Here is a 17076-nt window from a genome sequence, read left to right on the forward strand (position 1 = left end):
CAGCCCGAGAGGCTTCTCTGCTCACCATCCGGGGTGGGCGGGGCTGGGAGCTGAGGCTCCGGCTTCGGTCAGATCGCAGGGAGAGGACTGGGGTTGGCGGCGTGAACACAGCCTGAAGGGGTTAGTGCGCCACGACTAGCTGGGAGGGAGTGCGGGAAAAGGTCTGGAGCTGCCGAAGAGGCAAGAGACTTTTTCTTGCCTCTTTGTTTCCTGGGGCGCGAGGAGAGGGGATCCAGAGCGCCGCCTAAACGAGCTCCAGAGAGGGGCGCGAGCCGTGGCTTTGAGCGCGGACCCCAAAGACGGGCATGAGACGCTAAGGCTGCTGCTGCCGCCACCAAGAAGCCTGTGTGCGAGCACAGGTCACTCTCCACACCGCCCCTCCCGGGAGCCTGTGCAGCCCGCCACTGCCAGGGTCCCGTGATCCAGGGACAACTTCCCCGGGAGAACGCACGGCGCGCCTCAGGCTGCTGCAACGTCACGCCGGCCTCTGCCACCGCAGGCTCGCTCCGCATCCGGACCCCTCCCTCCCCCTGGCCTGAGTGAGCCAGAGCCCCCGAAGCAGCTGCTCCTTTAACCCCATCCTGTCTGAGCGAAGAACAGACGCCCTCAGGTGACCTACACGCAGAGGCAGGTCCAAATCCAAAGCTGAACCCCGGGAGCTGTGCGAACAAAGAAGAGAAAGGGAAATTTCTCCCAGCAACCTCAGGAGCAGTGGATTAAATCTTCACAATCAACTTGATGTACCTGCACCTGTGGAATACCTGAATAGACAACGAATCATCTCAAAATTGAGGCGGTGGACTTGGGGAGCAACTGTAGACTTGGGTTTGCAGTATGTGACTGACTAGTTTCTGATTTATATGTTTATCTTACTTTAGTCTTTAGCACTTGTAATCATTGGTGGATTTGTTTATTGCTTTTGTTGCTCTCTTCTCTTTTTTTTATTGCTTTCTTTTTATTTATTTTAATAATATATTTTTTTAATTTTTCATTTTAATAACTTTATTTTATTTTATTTTTTTCTTTCTTTCTTTTTTTTTCTCCTTTTTCTTCTGAGCCGTGTGGCTGACAGGGTCTTGGTGCTCTGGCTGGGTGTCAGGCCTGAGCCTCTGAGGTGGGAGAGCCGAGTTCTGGACATTGGACCACCAGAGACCTCCCAGCCTGACGTAATATCAATTGGTGAGAGCTCTCCAGAGATCTCCGTCTCAGCGCTAAGACCCAGCTCCACTCAATGACCAGCAAGCTCCAGTGCTGGACACCCCATGCCAAACAACTAGCAAGACAGGAAGACAACCCCACCGATCAGCAGAGAAGCTGCCTAAAATCATAATAAGGTCACAGACACCCCAAAACACACCACCGGATGCGGTCCTGCCCACCAGAAAGACAAGATCCAGCCTCATCCAACAGAACACAGGCACCATTCCCCTCCACCAGGAAGCCTACACAATCCACTGAACCAAACTTACCCACGGGGGACACACACCAAGAACAACAGGAACTACAAACCTGCAGCCTGTGAAAAGGAGACCCCAAACACAGTAAGTTAAGCAAAATGAGAAGACAGAGAAATACGCAGCAGATGAAGGAGCAAGGTAAAAACCCACCAGACCAAACAAATGAAGAGGAAATGGGCAGTCTACCTGAAAAAGAATTCAGAGTAATGAGAATAAAGATGATCCAAAATCTTGGAAACAGAATGGAGAAAATACAACAAATGTATAACAAGGACGTAGAAGAACTAAAGAGCAAACAAACAATGATGAACAACACAATAAATGAAATTAAAAATTCTCTAGAAGGAATCAATAGCAGAATAACTGAGGCAGAAGAAAGGATAAGTGACCTGGAAGATAAAATAGTAGAACTAAATACCGCAGAGCAGAATAAAGAAAAATGAATGAAAAGAATTGAGGACAGTCTCAGAGACCTCTGGGACAACATTAAATGCACCAATGTTTGAATTATAGGGGTCCCAGAAGAAGAAGAGAAAAAGAAAGGGTCTGAGAAAATATTTGAAGACATTATAGTTGAAAACTTTCCTAATATGGAAAATAGTCAATCAAGTCCAGGAAGCACAGAGAGTCCCATACAGGATAAATCCAAGGGGATACACGCCAAGACAGATATTAATCAAACTATCAAAAATTAAATTCAAAGAAAAAATATTAAAAGCCACAAGGGAAAAACAAAAAATAACATACAAGGGAATCCCCATAAGGTTAACAGCTGATCTTTCAGCAGAAATTCTGCAAGCCAGAAGGGAGTGGCAGGACATATTTAAAGCAATGAAAGGGAAAAACCTACAACCAAGATTACTCTACCTGGCAAGGATCTCATTCAGATTTGACAGAGAAATTAAAACCTTTACAGACAAGCAAAATCTAAGAGAATTCAGCACCACCAGACCAGCTTAACAACAAATGCTAAAGGAACTTCTCTAGGCAGAACACACAAGAGGAAGAAAAGACCTACAATAAGAAACCCAAAACAATTAAGAAAATGGTAATAGGAACATACACATTGATAATTACCTTAAATGTAAATGGATTAATGCTCCAACCAAAAGACATAGACTGGCTGAATGGATACATAAACAAGATCCATATATATGCTGTCTACAAGAGACCCACTTCATACCTAGGGACACATACAGACTGAAAGTGAGGGGATGGAAAAAGATATTCCATGCAAATGGAAATCAAAAGAAATCACAATTCTCATATCAGACAAAATAGACTTTTACAATAAATACTATTACAAGATACAAAGAAGGACACAACATAATGATCAAGGGATCAATCCAAGAAGAAGATACAACAATTGTAAATATTTATGCACCCAACATAGGAGCACCTCAATACATAAGCCAAATGCTAACAGCCATAAAAGGGGAAATCGACAGTAACACAATCATAGTAGGGGACTTTAACACCCCACTTTCAAAAATGCACAGATCATCCAACGTGAAAATAAATAAGGAAACACAAGCTTTAAATGGCACATTAAACAAGATGGACTTAATTGATATTTATAGGACATTCCATCCAAAAACAACAGAATACACTTTCTTCTCAAGTGCTCATGGAACATCCTCCAGGATAGTTCATATTTTGGGTCACAAATCAAGCCTTGGTAAATTTAAGAAAATTGAAATCGTATCAAGTATCTTTTCTGACCACAATGCTATGAGACTAGATATCAATTACAGGAAAATAACTGTAAAAAATACAAACACATGAAGGCTAAACAATATGCTACTAAATAACCAAGAGATCACTAAGAAATCAAAGAGGAAATCAAAAAATACCTAGAAGCAAATGACGATGGAAACACGATGGCACAAAACCTATGGGATGCACCAAAAGCAGTTCTAAGAGGGAAGATTATAGCTATACAAGCCTACCTCAAGAAACAAGAAACATCTCAAATAAACAACCTAACTTTACACCTAAAGCAATTAGAGAAAGAAGAACAGCAACAAAAAAAAACCCCAAAGTTAGCAGAAGGAAAGAAATCATAAAGATCAGATCAGAAATAAATGAAAAAGAAATGAAGGAAACAATAGCAAAGATCAATAAAACTAAAAGCTGGTTCTTTGAGAAGATAAACAAAATTGATACACCATTGGCCAGACTAATCAAGAAAAAAAGGGAGAAGACTCAAAACAACAGAATTAGAAATGAAATAGGAGAGGTAACAACTGACACTGCAGAAATATAAAGGATCATGAGAGATTACTACAAGTAACTTTATGCCAATAAAATGGACAACCTGGAAGAAACGGACAAATTCTTAGAAAAGCACAGCCTTCCAAGACTGAACCAGGAACAAATAGAAAATATAAACAGACCAATCACAGCACTGAAACTGAAACCGTGTTTAAAAATCTTCCAACAAACAAAAGCCCAGGGCCAGAGGGCTTCACAGGTGAATTCTATCAAACATTTAGAGAAGAGCTAACACCCATCCTTCTCAAATTCTCCCAAAATATAGCAGAGAGAGGAAGACTCCCAAACTCATTCTATGAGGCCACCATCACCCTGATACGAAAACCAGGCAAAGATGTCACAAAAAAAGAAAAGTACAGGCCAATATCACTGATGAACATAGATGCAAAAATCCTCAACAGAATACTAGCAAACAGAATCCAGCAGCACATTAGAAGGATCATATACCATGATCAAGTGGGGTTTATCCCAGGAATGCAAGGATTCTTCAATATACGCAAATCAATCAATGTGATACACCATATTAACAAACTGAAGGATAAAAACCATATGATCATCTCAATAGATGCAGAAAAAGCTTTTGACAAAATTCAACACTCATTTATGATAAAAACCCTCCAGAAAGTAGGCATAGAGAGAACTTACCTCAACATAATAAAGGCCATATATGACAAACCCACAGCCAACATCATTCTCAATGGTGTAAAAGTGAAACCATTTCCTCTAAGATCGGGAAGAAGACAAGGTTTCCCACTCTCACTGCTATTATTCGACATGGTTTTGGAAGTTTTAGCCACAACAATCAAGACGAAAAAGAAATAAAAGGAATCCAAATCGGAAAAGAAGAAGTAAAACTGTCACTGTTTGCAGATGATATGATACTATACATAGAGAATCCTAAAGATGCTACCAGAAAACTACTAGAGCTAATCAATGAATCTGGTAAAGTAGCAGGATATAAAATTAATGCACAGAAATCTCTTGCATTCCTATACACTAATGATGAAAAATCTGAAAGAGAAATTAAGGAAACACTCCCATTTACCATTGCAACAAAAAGAATAATATATCTAGGAATAAAGCTACCTAAGGAGGTAAAAGACCTGTATGCAGGGAACTATAAGAGACTGATGAAAGAAATTAAAGATGATACCAACAGATGGAGAGATATACCATGTTCTTGGATTGGAAGAATCAACATTGTGAAAATGACTATACTACCCAAAGCAATCTACAGATTCAAATTAATCCCTATCAAACTACGAATGGCATTTTTCACAGAACTAGAACAAAAAATTTCATAATTTGTATGGAAACACAAAGGACCCCAAATAGCCAAAGCAATCTTGAGAAAGAAAAATGGAGCTGGAGAAATCAGGCTCCCTGACTTCAGACTATACTACAAAGCTACAATAATCAAGACAGTATGGTACTGGCACAAAAACAGAAATATAGATCAATGGAACAGGATAGAAAGCCCAGTGATAAACCTATGCACCTCTGGTCAACTAATCTATGACAAAGGAGGCAAGGATATGCAATGGATAAAGGACAGTCTCTTCAATAAGTGGTGCTGGGAAAACTGGACAGCTACATGAAAAAGAATGAAATTAGAACACTCCCTAACACCATACACAAAAATAAACTCAAAATGGGTTAAAAACCTAAATGTAAGGCCAGACACTGTAAAACTCTTAGAGGAAAACAGGAAGAACACTCTATGACATGAATCACAGCTAGATCCTTTTTGACCCACCTCCTAGAGAAATGAAACTAAAAACAAAAATAAACAAATGCCACCTAATGAAACTTGAAAGCTTTTGCACAGCAAAGGAAGCCATAAACAAGACAAAAAGACAACTCTCAGAATGGGAGAATATATTTGCAAACGAAGCAAATGACAAAGGATTAATCTCCAAAATATACAAGCAGCTCGCGCAGCTCAATATCAAAAAAAAACAAACAACCCAATCCAAAAATGGGCAGAACACCTGAATAGACATTTCTCCAAAGAAGATATACACATTGCCAAGAAACACATGAAAGGATGCTCAACATCACTAATCATTAGAGAAATGCAAATCAAAACTACAATGAGATATCACCTCACACCAGTCAGAATGGCCATCATCAAAAAATCTACAAACAATACATTCTGGAGAGGGTGTGGAGAAAAGGGAACCCCTTTACACTGTTGGTGGGAATGTAAATTGATACAGCCACTATGGAGAACAGTATGGAGGTTCCTTAAAAAACTAAAAATAGAACTACCATGTGACCCAGCAATCCCACTACTGGGCATATACCCTGAGAAAACCATAATTCAAAAAGAGTCATGTACCACAATGTTCATTGCAGCACTATTTACAATAGCCAGGACATGGAAGCAACCTAAATGTCCATCAACAGATGAATGGTTAAAGAAGATGTGGCACGTACATACAATGGAATATTACTCAGCCATAAGAAGAAATGAAATTGAGTTATTTGTAGTGAGGTGGTTGGACATCGAGTCTGTCATACAGAGTGAAGTAAGTCAGAAAGAGGAAAACAAATACTGTATGCTAACACATATGTATGGAATCTAAAAAAAAAAAAAAAGAGGTTCTGAAGAACCTAGGGGCAGGACAGGAATAAAGACACAGACGTACAGAATGGACTTGATGACACAGGGAGGGGGAAGGGTAAGCTGGGACGAAGTGAGAGAGTAGCATGGGCATATATACACTACCAAATGTAAAATAGATAGCTAGTGGGAAGCAGCTGCATAGCACAGGGAGACCAGCTCAGTGCTTTGTGTCCACCTAGAGAGGTGGGATAGGGAGGGTGGAAGGGAGGGAGACACAAGAGGGAGAGGATATGGGGATATATGTATACGTATAGCTGATTCACTTTGTTATACAGCAGAAACTAACACAGCAATGTAAAGCAATTATACTCCAATAAAGACGTTTTAAAAAAAAAACTGTCTGGGGTTAAAAATAAGAAGATCAAGATTGATAATACAAATTAGGAAATTATCAACATATGGAGGTGGGTGCATTCATGGGAGTGGATGGAATTGCAGCAATAATGCCCCTTGTAAACTTGGCAAACATTTTCTCAGGACAGAAACATTTCACTGGAGAAGTAAATGAAGGACATCATTGGCCCAGAGAGGAAAACTGAAAGGCCCACAGTCACACTGGCTTGGTGCTTTCACTGTTAGTCAGATCCCAGTTCAGCTGTAACATCTTCTGCCCACCAGACACTGCTAGCACATCAGATAACTCTGAATGGGATCTGAATATGATGTTAAATTGCTTCTGTCAACCACCTGGTGAAGATAACCATCATCAGACACAAATTGTCAAAAGTCTGACTTCTAAGTAACACCCAGTTCTGGGATCCAGGAATACAGGAGCACTAGTGTCGCTTGAGAAACCCAAATTGGGGAGAGGTATCTCTGAATGCCACGTACCCAGAAAAGCGTCCTTTTATCCAGAAGAAAAGCATTATTACTTCTACCTTGTAGATAAAGAAACTAAATCTTAGAGAGGTTAAATGACTTGCCCAAGGTCATTCAGCTAAGAGGCAAAGCTGGAATTCAACTGGAGAGGAGGTTGGCTCTGGGGCCAAGGAGACAGACACGAAAAAAGACAGTGCTGAGTGTACCCATGATTCACTCTCATTCTTGCTTTCTCAAAGCCTAGTACTCAGAGTGGGTCAGGAAGGAAAGGTCTATGTCCTCACTCCTAAGAAGCTTAATAATTGAGGTCGCCATTTGATGGAGAAGAAAGAAAAGCTTTAGGCTGCAAGTCAGAGGAATTGGTCCCAGACTGAGCCATGGCACAACCTGTTGTGTGACCGTGACCAAGTAGCTTCCCCTCTGTGGTCCCCATTCTCTCTGCATAAGGAAGACTCTGGAATCCTAGGTGTCTGTGACTGGCAGGGGGCTTCCCTTAGACCCTAAGCCCCGCCCAAGCAGGGCTGGCAGCATCTAATTCTTTCCTCCCAATGCCTTTCCCCCTCTCCATTCATACCAGCCATTCCAGCTCGGGCTCCCCAGCTGAGGGCTCGGTGTGGATTGTTTGAGAAGCCATATGGCATCCCAGTGCAGCGGAGAGTCCAATCTCAAGGGGAAACCATTGTTCATTCATCTGGACCGAGTGACATTCTTTATGCAAGAATAACTCTTGATTAAAGGGTGAGTTTTAATGGAAACTAATTAGGCAAACTCTTTAGCCTGGGCATAATGATCAAATGAGCTGTCACACCGTACCTGATACAATGATCTCACTTGCTACAAGATTTTATTCCTTAGCAATTACACTCCCACATGGCATTGCGTGCCGTTATTGCCTGGAGCACACATGTCAAATTAAAGAGCAACTTATGCACCTGATATTTAATTATTGCCTAGTACTACAGACACCCGGGGAATGTCAAAGTGAGCAGTCCTGCTTGGGAGAAACGAAAACTGAAATCTACTTCTGCAAGGGAGTGAAAAAAATAGGGATAAAATATGTATAGGCTACTATAGTTCCTTATTCAGCCATCTTACAATTCAGTTAACAAAACCTGCTCTCCACAACCTTGAATAATTTACCACTTTTTTTCTTCATCCAGAAAGTCAGCAGATGGAGAGTTGTAGGTAAAGGCACAGGGGTCCTACTGGTATTTGTTTACCTACGTGACTGATGTGGTCAGATGTAGTCAACATTGAGTTCTTCCTGTAAAAGTTATTCTTTCCCTAACAGGCTCTGACAGGGAAGAGGATGCCTCACACGTCTCTCTAGCCCAAAGGGAAATGTTTGCCCTCAAGGCTGAGCACTCAGGAAGCCCCATCTCACACTTCAGTCACACTAGGCAACAAATTTGAAAAGTTGACCAAAGTTTCTCCAAAAGTTGGGACGGTGAGAGGCCATGAGGATGGAAGGCTCAGTCTCTACTTTGGGTGCATATTAGAATAATTTGGAGAAATTTTTCAAACATATTGATGCTCAGAATCCCATCCCAGACTATTTACATTAGGATCTGGAAAGGACGACTGGGTAATTTTAAGACTCCTCAGATGATTCTAATATTCAAGTAGGGCTGAGAACCACTGGTCTGGATTGGAACCAGCCAGACACTAACCAGTGCTTAGTGTTATAGGAGCTGCTTTCTGTCCTCAAAAAGACAGACTTCCAGGCCTCAGTGCCTTTGCGCATGCTGTTCTCTCCTCTGGAATGCTCTTTCTCACCCCTTCTTTCTACCTGGAAAAGAAAATTATCCTTCAACATCAAGTGCCTATGTTACTTTCCTGTGAAGTCTCCCCTGACTTCCCCAAGAAGAGTGGCTCAGCATCCACCAGGAGACAGACACAACACTCAAAGGATCATTAAACTAACCTGCTCTCCTCAGCGGGGGTTCAAGAAGAGAATCCCCATGTCCTCAGCAACCATCTGTGAGTCCCAGCTGAGCAAATTCTGAGAATGTCTTGGTCCCTTTTGCTCCAGATAAAGAAATTCAATTACTCGTTATCAGAATTGCACTGCCTAATACTAAAATGCCTTAATATGAGAGCTTTTGTATTTAGTAAACTGCACAGCTTGTGAAAACCCCCTCCAAACATCTGGCAGGAGGCCCAGCAGAGGTAGGGCTGAAACCTCTAATGATGCTGGCAACATGTAAACAAGTGTTTTGTTTCAACTGATAATCATTAACTTCCAGTGTCAGCCTTACCCCCAGAGGTCTGGTGCCTCAGCCTTGCAAAGGTCTCTGGGAAACAGCAGCTGGGATGGGCCTGTGCAGAGCCGATGGGGAGGGAGGGGGCGAGCAAGCCTGTCACTATCAGCCTGGAGAGGCAGGAAGTGACGGGAGCAAATGCCTCTGATGAAAGGGAGTGGAATCAGGAAGTCCTAACCTCCTTTCAGGGACTTTGATACTGGATAAGAGTTGCCTGTCAACTATGCCCTTGGCTAGCCATGCGACCTTGGGAAGGAAGCCTTAGTTTCTCTATCTGTCAAATGGAATTAACAAACGTCCCTACTTTATAGGGTAGTTGTGAGACGTATGTGAGAAAACATGTTCCAACCAGGCTTTTGGCACAGCCTTGACTTACAGAAAGCAGTTGATAAAGGAAATTTCTAATTTCTTTCTCCATTCTTCCCTTCAGATGTTCCGAACTGGGACCTAGACTAGTCTGAAGACCCCTTTCCTAACTCTCTAAGTAAAGGCTATTTGACCCCAGGATCACTGGGCTGAAGTTTGTGGTGTCTATACACATAAATATCTAAATAAAAACTCATAAGAGAACAGCTGGACTTTTATTCTCATTGACCATTAACAAATACTGGTGCTGAGTAATCCTTCACGCTGTAATTCAAATGAAAATATCAACTCATTCCATAAACATTAACTGAGTAACTACCATGTTCCAGACAGTATGTGCACTAAGATGATTTAGAAGTGTGTCCACAGCTTGGGTTCTGGGAAAGCAGACACTGAGACAGACAAAAGAGAGAGGAGGTTACTATGGAGTGCGTTTAGGACCCACATCTGTGAAAGGGAGATGTTTTAGGCTGAATTGTGTCCCTCCAAAACTCATATGTTAAAGCTCTAACCCCCAATGTGACTGTATTTGGAGATAAGGCCTTTAAGGAGGTAACTAAGATTAAATAAAGTCATAAAAGTGGGACCCTAATTTGATAGGACTGGTGTTCTTATGAGAAGAAGGAGAAGAAACCAGAGTGCGCTTGCTTGCTCTCTCTCTCTCTGCATAAAGCACAGAGGAAAGACCACGGGAGGACACGGTGAGTAGGTGTCTATCTATAAGCCATGAAGACAGGTCTCACCAGAAACCATCCCAGCCAGGAACTTTATCTTGTACTTCCAGCCTCCAGGGCTGTGAGCTAACAAATTTTTGCTGTTTAAGCCACCCATTCTGTGGTATGCTGTTACAGCAGCCTGAGCTGACAAACACAGGAGATGAAGGAAGAAGGAAAGGGCAGAGGCAGACACTGAGCTGTAATGCAGGCCCAATAAAGACCTCAGGTGACCCCATGGGGAGCTCTGGAGCAGGCACGGCGCATCAGAGCCATCTCCAGATACAGTGAAGAGCTGGGCCTTTATGACCCCCAGGTCAACAGTCCTTGGATGCAGGCTGCCCCTGAAAAGAGACATGACCCTGGAAGAGGCAGTTTCCTTCAGCAGAGCCACTGCTGAAGAAGGCTGGCAGGACTCTGTGTATCACAGCATCCCATTGCAATGAGTTCCCTGTGGACCTAGCGACTAGTGCCCTTTGACCAGCAGCCACCGTGTACCAGAAGCCTCATAAATGTCATTTTATTTGATTTTCACAGTACTTCTGTGAGATAATACCCATTTCACAGAGAAGGGAAAATAACTTGTCCAAAGCCACAAAACCGATACATAATGAAGGCAGAACTGAAGAAGCAGCTTCTCTTTCCCAGTAACCCTACTCTTGCCTTGACGTCATGCTACCTCCCCCTTGGAAACCTTCATCTTCTGCAAGAAGTACTCCCTGTCCTCCTCCAGCAGGTAAATGTCCACATAACACCTTGTGCATCTCTCTTCAAAGCCTATAGCACTTTGCCTTATCAATGATCATATTAGTAGATACATAATTAGCATTTACCACGTCCCAGGCACTGTTCTAGCACTTTTCAAACATTAACTTATTTAATCTTTCCAACAGCCCTAGGAGGTATTATTTTCATCATTCTCATTTACTGATGACAAAGCTAATAAGATGCAAAACTATTAAGTAACTTTCCCAGAGAGACCCAGCCAGGGTTTGAACCCACATGATCTGGTTCCAGATATCATACTACTCTGTCTTGGGGTCATGTCTGCCTCCCTTCTGATCCACATATACTTGGAGAATGTGGTCAAGTCCTATTCATCTTTTCCACCCCAGTGCCTTACCTGGGACTGACATATACTAAGATTTTTGTAAGATTTTCCTGAACAGCTGAATGATGGCTTGCACATGAACATTTTGAAAATAATTGGATTTGATTTAGGCGGACAAAGCCTAGAAGAAAAGACAGACAAATAAAATTCATTTGCTCTGTTGAGACACTGAGATCATGGGTGAATTTTAGTATCTGGATATTGAGAGAATATTGGTTTTTAAGAGCTCAAAATGGATGATGGCAAACTTTCTCTGCATTTCCTTTTGCTGTCATAAGAGCAGACATCTAGTACACTGCTGATGGCATTCCTGCTGGGATGCAGGCTTCCCCGGTCTATGAGGTTCGGACCCAGAAAACATCTTGGGTATCACAGTAAGACAACGTCTTTCCAGTGATCCCATAACCAATTCTAAGATGAAAAGATCAAAACTCCCATCATCACAACTCAGAAGTTATTGATACCCAGAGACGATGTAAAGAATATTCTCAGTGGCCATTTAAGCCTGTTTCTAAGTGAACTCTAATGACTGGGCAGATTCCCCAAGTCTTCAGATCTTCTATCCATTAGGATATTTAGATGAGTGGACCCTTACGCAGCTGGTAAGTAATCAAAATGAGTCAGTGGCCAGAGAGGTTCTCGGACAGAAATTACATTGAGTTCTCTCATCTCACTCCCATACTTGCTGTTTACTTTATATTCATTCATTCATTCATTCATTCATTCATTCATACATTCATCCATTCAACAGATGTGATTGGGGTCCTACTGTATGCCAAGAAATTTTCTAGCCTTAAAGAATACATAATGAACAAGCCAGATGAGTCCCTTTCTTTCATGGAGCTTATAGTCTGGTGGGAGGAGATGAACGATAAACAAATGATACAACTTCAACTCATGATAATTTCTATAAAGAAAATAAAACAGGGTGATACCATGGAAAGTGAACGAGGTACAGGGAGAAACTGATTTTGGCAGGATGGTTAGGGAAGGATTCTCAGAGGTGATATTTAAATAGAGACTGAATAATAAGTGGCCAACTTTCAGGAAATCTGGGAGAATGGCATCTCAGGCAGAGAAAAAAGTGAGTGCAAAATCCCTGAGGCCGGACTAGGCTTGCCAGTGTCCCGAGGACAGAAATCAGGCCAGTGCAGGTGGGGCAGATGAGCAGGAGGGAGAATGGTAAGACACAAAGCCTGAGAAGCAGTCAAGAAGTTTGGATTTTATTTCTAGCATCATGGGGAACCATTGGAGAGCTTTAAAGAAGACAGAAATGCGATATAGTTTAAATATTTAAAAGATCACTCTGGCTGCCAAGTGAAGAATGAACCATAGGTAAAAAAATGGAACCTTGGAGACTCAGTTCACTGTCTCCTAGATGTCTGGTCTGCTGATTTGGCTCCTATTTCCAAACCTAAAGTTTCTACAAGCAATTCAAATTGCCTATTTCCTTTCGCCTCCACCCCTGGCTTCCCAGTACTCAATGTTGCTGCTAACTACTTCAGCCACCAACCCATCTGCCCAGCTGGCTCTGCACAAGTGGGGATCAGATGGGTCTTCTAGATCACAAAAGGCAATGGTTTAGCTCACTAATGTCACTTATAAACCTGAAAAGTGTCAACTGCAAGATCCATGAAAGCAGAGAAAAGAGTTGATACTGTTTATCAAAGTTTCCCCAGTGCTATGCATAGTGGGTGCTCCAAAGATATTGGTTAGATGAATCAATGGATATAGATGTGCTGGGTGCTTATTGTCCAGCTGGGATGAAGAGAGCCTCCACTTGGGATCCTGGGGAGAAGCTACAAGGAAGCTGCAGCCCAGCAAACATCACCTTATCTTAAAGGCTCCACACTGGCTGGGGTGAAGCTGCCCAGAGACCCCTCCTTGGATCAGGTGGGACCTGCTAGACTGTCAGACTGGTTCATTAGTGACCTGACATCACACATCTGCAATTGGGTAATTTCTATGTTGACTACTCCCTCCCGCCATAATGAGAGCTCATAACTATGTTTTATATAAAGCCGATTATGCATTTGCACAGAGACCATAAAGGGTCAGTGATTATAAACTGTGTTGGGAGTCTCTGGGGCACCCATCATACTACCCAATCCAGACCCACCCTGTGGGATGCATTTGAATGACAAAGGATGGGTGTGTTGGGAGGAAAGGGAGCTGTGAGTGTAGAACTCCTGGCCGACCAGGAAGGGTTTCTGGAGTATGGCCCTGTCCTAAAGCACCCTGGTACCACCTATTAGAATTTAAGACAGACTTAGAGTTTGCTGAAAATATGAGGTCTAGGAGGGGGTCATTTTTCGAAGCTCTTTTTCATTTTAATTTCTCTCTTACTTTTTCATATTTATATATAAATATATAAACATATGCAATATTTGATTCTGCTTTTACTGAAAACTTTTTGGAAAGGAGGCCACTCTTTCGTCTGGACGATAAAGGATTTTTGAGGACTGTCATAAGGTCTGAATCTTCACCCTTAGTTTCTGTTATCATCTCCACACTTGCTAACTTTGTTACCTTGAACCATACACATTACCTTCGTGGGTCTCAGTTTCCTCATTCATAAAATGGGGTCACCATACCTCACATTTTTGGCAGGATTGTTTTGACAATTAAAGCATAACAACATATATATTGAGATTTATGAGTTTCAGGTACTTTCTATGTGTCAATTCATTTAAACCTCTCAGCAACCCTTTGTGGTGGGCCCTGGTGACATCTCCAATTTTAAAACGTAGAAACTGAGAGGTTAGGAGGTTGGCTCAAGGTCACAGAGCCGATTGGTGACGCAGCTAAAATTCAAGCCCAGGCAATCTGACTCTGGAGCCAAAGAACCCAGCAAGAGTGCCTAGAGCAAAGTAAACACTCAAAAAATAAATGAAAGTTTCCATCATCATTCTTACCAGCTTCGAGCCAATTCCATGCACAAATCTTTATGACTATTATCAGACTTTGGGTATGACTCCAGGTCCTATTAAAGGGGATAGAGACATTCTGAGGGGCCATTGCAAAGTAGAGCCAGAGTTGCCTGGTACCCCCAGAGGGTTGACCCCTGGGCTACTGAGGGGATAGAACAGAGCCCTGAGAATGAGACAGAGACAAAGATGGCAGGAAAAGGACACAGGGTACAAGACCAGAAATTTCGCCTCTAGTCCCCACTGTCACCTGACAATCATGGGACCCTGAGCAAAGTCAGCTGCCCTCGAGGTTCTGCCCCAGAGATGGCAGGGGTTGGCTGGGCTGGCTCTGGGACTAGATGTGAGGGGTGAAGAACAGGCCAGAGAAGACAGTATGCTCACACTGAAATATGGTTTACACTGAGCAGGGGGTCATGAGCCCCTTGCTGGGTTTTCTTCCTGGAGGTCACCCAGCTTGTTTGGATGGCCTAGCCTCATTGTCCTGAGGTTACCAGAAGCACAACCAACAGAAGACCTTGGTAGAGAGGATCAGGGAGCCAGAGCTCTGGCCTGGCCCACCAAGGATCTGTAGCATACCCAGGCCCAGTTACAGCCCCCTCTGACCTCAATTTTTCCCATCTGAAAAATGAGAGGGTCGATGAAACAAATTTTAATGGCTCTAACATCTTGAAAATTCCACATCCCCAAACCTGACTTCATCCACAGCCTTATACTAATATCCTTGGGGCAGAGCGATTTCATTTAGGTCAAATGATTTCCCTGCACATAAACAGAAGTGAAACAAAGGCCCCCTTTCTCCAAGCCGTTAGCTGTCTCACACACAGGCACACACACACTCACACACATGCACGTAAACCCTCATAATATTCATACAGGCCACTCCCCTCCCCACTCGTGCACAAAGGCTCACACACACAGGCACGCAGAGGCACAAACACCTGGACTCTCTAAGCCGCTCCTTCCCCCACCCCACTACTGCTCACTCCCCACCCCCAGCCTTTCCAATTCCCCTGCTGGGAAGCAGAGCGACCCTACCAACCTCCTCAAGTTACCTAACCTGATGGGCTGGTGCCACCCAATGGTCAGGATCAGAAATGCATTCTTGGTTCCAAGAACCAAAAGGATTGGAAAGGGTCCAGGGTCATTGCACCCACCCCTCTCTCTCTAACAAGGCTGTATCCAGAGCTGCCTTAGATGGATGAGGCTTTCTATAATCTTTAAAACCTTTCAAACAAGAATTTCCTTGCATGATGCTCCTAAATGGATCTTCTTTTCCGAAGAGCAGGGTATTATCATTAACACTCTGGGCAGGCTTGCACTAGAGCCTAAAATAATTGTGTGTGAACTCTGTTCAGCACCATTCTAGAAGCTTTAGATGTGATATCTTTTTAATCCTCACAACAGCTGTCTTTGCAGGGCGTGTATTATGGTCTTCATTTCAAAGAGCTACAACCAAGAAGGAGTGGCACTAAGACTGGACTCCAGCTCTAACTCAGCAGCCACTTGGCCATCCTGGACCTCAGTTTCATCATTTGTACATGACTGTTTCCAGTCATTCATTCAGTCATTCTTTCCTTCACTGAGTATTGATTGAGCACCTATTATGGACCAGGATCTGTGTTGGGGCTGAGAATTCAGCAATGACCAATGGATGGCCTTTGCCCTTAAGGAAGTCTCAGTCCACTAGAATCAATGACCACTATCGTCCTCCTAGGTCCCTGCCTCTATGATCTTAGTGTATCTTCTCTGCCAACTTGGACAAAAGCCCTGAGGAGAGGTCAAGGGGAGAAAAGTGAAAAGCTGTAGCCCAGGGGGAAGATGCAGCCAGCCTACAGAGCAGGAGGGAGGCCAGCGTCCTTGCCCAAGAGCCCCCTGATCCACACCCTGCTACTCTGCGACTGGTCAGTCTGGAACTGCCTCAAGCCATTCCAGGGCCCAGATCCTCTCAGAAAGGAAGGGGAGTGAGCTGTGGTTATTTGGCTTCAGAACAGCTGCCACTTGTGCCACACCAGAGACTTCTTCGGGGAGCATACCAGAGAGGTCAGAGCCAGAAGGGCGGAAGCACGTCAGGGAATAGAAGATGAGGTGGGAGAACAAAGCTTTAATGATAATTGTGGTTGTTGTTCTGACAGTCACAGCCCCTGTAACCAGATTCCACCCGGCCTTACTAGGTATCTGTCTCTCCATCTATTCCCTCACAGAGTCACACTGCCCCAGATTCACTTCCTATACCCCAAACACCCCACGGTCTACCAGTGCTTAACCTTTGCTCTTTCTCTTACTAATTAACGGACAAATTAATAGAATAATAGAATCCTATAATGTCAAACCCTTCAAGAAATCATCTAGTCCAAACTTCGTAGATGAGGAAAATACAACCAGAGAGGGGTTAGGACTTGTCCAAGGTCACACACTAATGAGTAGCATGGTTGGGCCTAGGATTCAGGCACCCCTTTCCAGTGTGAAGACATTTTTCTACTTTCCCTCTTATTTTCCATTCACATGCAGTTAGACAC

The 17076-nt window shown here is 43.1% G+C and overlaps 1 long non-coding RNA gene across 1 annotated transcript in view; it reads right to left on the reverse strand.

Annotated features, from left to right (window-relative positions):
* LOC309605651 overlaps positions 1 to 17076 on the reverse strand; it is a 923254-nt gene that overhangs the window by 364156 nt on the left and 542022 nt on the right. The window lies entirely within an intron of this gene.

This window comes from Balaenoptera borealis, assembly GCF_965194805.1.
Source record: "Balaenoptera borealis genome assembly, chromosome: 11".
Lineage (NCBI taxonomy): Eukaryota > Metazoa > Chordata > Mammalia > Artiodactyla > Balaenopteridae > Balaenoptera > Balaenoptera borealis.